Below are 4,049 nucleotides of genomic sequence, written 5' to 3' on the forward strand. Positions count from 1 at the left end.
ATATCAAATAGGCAATTGTAAATATAAACCTAGAATTTAGATAAGAATATGGGATGGAATTAAAAAATGGGAGTCATCATTATACTGATAGAACTTTAAAACCTTGGAATTAGAGATGACTACCAAGACAGTAATATAAATGAAGAATGTATAAAGAGTTAAACTCTGGCGAATTCCAACGTTTAAAGATAAGAGAAAGAGATTGGGCAAGAATGACTAAGAAGGATGGACCATATGCTGTATATTTCTGTGTTATCTAGAAGTGAATTGAAGAACGTGTTTCAAGGAAGAATTGCTGAATGTGAGAGTAAGCTGAGAATTCTCAGTGTATCCAAGATGAAGGTCATTGTTGTCTTTGACAAAGGACATTTTGACAGAATGGTAAGGGTAAAACCCAACTGAAGAAAAAAGGTTGTAAATAGAGGGAACAGAAATTTCAGGATGAAAATTAAAAAGGAAAAAACAATAACAACTTTTGAGTTGTTTGTCTACAAGTAGGTACAGAAATATGAATCAGAAACTTGGGGAAAGAAGAGTCTGTAGAAAAATAAGACATATTTTTATTCCTAAGATGGAAGCTATTTTACCAATGAGGATTTTGATAAGAAGTTAACTTGAATGCAGCTGACTACTCCTCTTTAGCTCCATGATGGCAAAACATGGCCTTTCTGGTTTCCATTTACTTCCTGTGGTTCCACAGATGGATCACTGCAGATCAGACAGTAAATGAAAATGAGCTGGTTGCAGCTAGGGACATAAAAACTTGGAGCCATGGTTCTATCACTCATGAAAGTATCTTCAGTTTCAGAGTCAACTGTAGCTACTCTATAAGGAGCAACATCTTCCCAGTTAATGTACTGGTTCTTACTCTCCCTCGACCCTTCCAGACACCTTGCCTGAATCCCTCACTCCAGGACTTCAGACTGCTGAAGATAAAAACAACAGCTCCAACCACACTGCTGCTGACTACCGAGTGATGGTTACTTCAGGATACCATTAATGTGGAGGTCTCCTTCTGTCACAGAACAGGCTCTTACCTAGGGCTGATCCTGTGTCAGTGTTGGGCCATACCCAGTACAAATCTTCTGCATCAGCTACAATGGCTCATGCCAGAGATAATTAACCAAACCAACAGGACTTTGTACAGAAAACTTGGATCTACCATTTCCTTCTCACCACCAGCACTTCAGCATTTTCATTTCCATCATTGCAGACTCCATGGCAAAGCTAGGACTTAGGACACTGGTGTAGCTGCACTGCATGGCACTGGTTTGTCAGCCTACTGGGACACCATCCTGTATGATGACTTGTCATGAAGGTGAAGTGCTGATGTCCATTTTCAGAACAGTACTTTTAACATTTCTAGTAAGAATCCCATAATTCTACTCCAAACCACTAAGGACTCTTAAGAGAAACCCCACAAATATTCAAGTTCTCCTATAGCCTCCATAGCTCTGAATGTGTGGAGCCTTGTAAGTGCCCTACTTCATGATCAGGAAATAGACACAAATTACTCAGAGCCAATGTATGAATGAAAACAGATTACATTTAAAAAGATAGGGTTATGGGACGCCTGGGTGGCTCAGTTGGTTGGACGACTGCCTTCGGCTCAGGTCATGATCCCGGAGTCCCGGGATCGAGTCCCGCATCGGACTCCCAGCTCCATGGGGAGTCTGCTTCTCCCTCTGACCTTCTCCTCGCTCATGCTCTCTCTCACTGCCTCTCTCTCAAATAAATAAATAAAATCTTTAAAAAAAAAAAAAAAAAAGATAGGGTTAGCCCTCTAGGGCATGCCATTTTTAGCTGTCTGCCTGCATCAATGGCTGCTGGGATTGAAAGTAAGATTTTAGTTTTTGGGTACTGTTGGAATGAAGCATATTTGCATGAGTTTTACCTTCTTGAACTGATAAGAAGCTTGAGTACCAGGAAAAAATAGTCTTGAAGCTAGGATGTAAACATAGTAGATGGAGCTTGCTCCCTAGAGATCCTTGACATTTGGAGAAAGTAGAAAATGACCCCATGGAATTTTTCTTAAGCTTCTTAATTCAAAACAAACAAACAAACAAAAACTAAATATTTGGAATTGCTTACTGACCATCTTATTCTTGAAATTTGCAACTTATAGAGAGATCTGGCAGAATGAGGGCTTCCTGAAAGCACATTAGCAGGTGGAAGATGGTTAAGCTACTCTTCTGCCAACCAACAGGAAACAGTAGCTTCCTTACTACCTTGTTGTAGTGCCACCACACTTGTGGTATTCCAACAATTAGAACTAAGTTCAATGAGCTGAAAAATAAAAGTTAAACACTGACAAAGACTATCAGCCAGAATGAGAACATAAACTTGCTCATTTGGAGCACCTGGAGAAGTCAGAAGGCTATCTTATTAAACAAGTAAACATAAATATTAAAACATTTAAGACTATGTATTAGCTGTCTATTGTTGCATAACCAGTATCATAAACTTATATCATAAAAAATACATGCTTGTTATCCCAAAACTTCTGGGCATCAAAACTTGGCCGTAACTTGCCAAGGTTCTCTGCAAGGTTACAAGCAATGTGTTTTCCAGAAATGGATTCTTATGTAGAGGCTCAGCTGAGGCTCCTCCTCCTCCCCCTCCTTCTTCTACTTCCTCTCCTTCTTCTCCATCTTCTTCTCTTTGTCCTCCTCCTCCTTCTCCTCTACCTCCTCTTCTTTCTTCTACTTGTTTTTTTTTTGGTAAAACTGAGGATCCTGGCTTTTTCCTACCTATAGGCAGCTCTCAGCTCCTAGAGGCTACCTGCTATTTCTTACCACATGGTGGCTTACTTCATCAAAAGAATAAGGAGAATCACTAGAGAGACAATGCTAACAAGACAGAATGCTACTTAACATGGCATAATGAAGGGTACAATGTCCCTTAGATTAGCAAAGAAAGTTGCAGGTCCAGGAAGGGGAAAGAATTACGTAAAGGCACGATCACCATGTGACAAGGAACATGGGTAACATTTTATAGTGTCCTGTACACAAAAGATAAATACAGCCAGTGTTTTGAAGCTAAAATAAGAACTGGAATGTGCATCAAAATTATTCAGTGGCTGAACGAAAGTATATTTTTAAGGACTTTGCATATTATGATGTTATCTGTCTCTAGAAAGGCTCACTCTTTTTACTGCTAGCCAGGGAAAAGTGGGATGGATCATCTTAATCCAGTCAGGGATTGAGATAAATTGAAGCTGGGTTGCAGTTAGTGTGAGACTCATTTTATATCTGCTCTGCTCCTTTTCATAGGGTATAGTTCAGGGCTTTCAACTAAGAGCCTGATGTTTCACCAGGGACCCTTTCTAGAAGGGTTCTGTATTTTAATCTTTCTTCCTAGAACTGTAAGACTGAAAAAAAATCCCTCCTCCACTTACTCAGAATTTTCAGGCTTATATTAAATCTACCACTCTATACAGCTTCTGCATCACCAACTGTTTCCAGGTAAAAAGATGCAGATCATTAGTTGGCCTTTCCTGAATTATCTCTTCCTTGTAATCTTTGCCCCTCCAATTCTGTTAGTTCCAGGCTTCTGATACCACCACATGCTGTTTTTAAATATTACCTCAATTTTGAAGTGGTTTCTAGAAATATTGGTCTTTCAAAAACTTGTTTTTATCTTACAGTAAATCAGAAGACTTTAATTCTGTATCTTAAAAAAATTATACACCTCACTTCCCCCATTCTTCCTGTCATTTTATTACCTCATATTTCCCCCTTTATTCTGAGTCCATTTTCCCCTGAAAGTATAGAGAAGTATATTCTTTATTTTGTTTGTGTTTTTCTTTTTGTTTTATTTACTATATGCTACTTGCTTCTATCATTTCTTCTCATTTTAGTGCCTATTTACTCTTTGTTTGAGAATAATGTGGAAAAGTCTATTTGGAATAAACTGGAAAACTAACACTCGATCTTGCATGTGTTGCCTTAAAAAAAAAAAAACTAATAGAAATTCTAAATGTTTCTGATCCTATGTAGATCTGTCCCACTATCTATTGCTACATAACAAACTATCCCAAAATTTATCGG

At 38.4% G+C, this 4,049-nt stretch overlaps 1 pseudogene; it reads left to right on the plus strand.

Annotated features, from left to right (window-relative positions):
* The first annotated feature begins 225 nt into the window (after nt 1-225).
* On the plus strand, nt 226-1,535 carry LOC111158248 (annotated as a pseudogene).
* The last annotated feature ends 2,514 nt before the right edge of the window (nt 1,536-4,049 follow it).

This window comes from Enhydra lutris, unplaced genomic scaffold (assembly GCF_002288905.1).
Source record: "Enhydra lutris kenyoni isolate GAN:26980312 unplaced genomic scaffold, ASM228890v2 scaffoldscaffold58, whole genome shotgun sequence".
Lineage (NCBI taxonomy): Eukaryota > Metazoa > Chordata > Mammalia > Carnivora > Mustelidae > Enhydra > Enhydra lutris.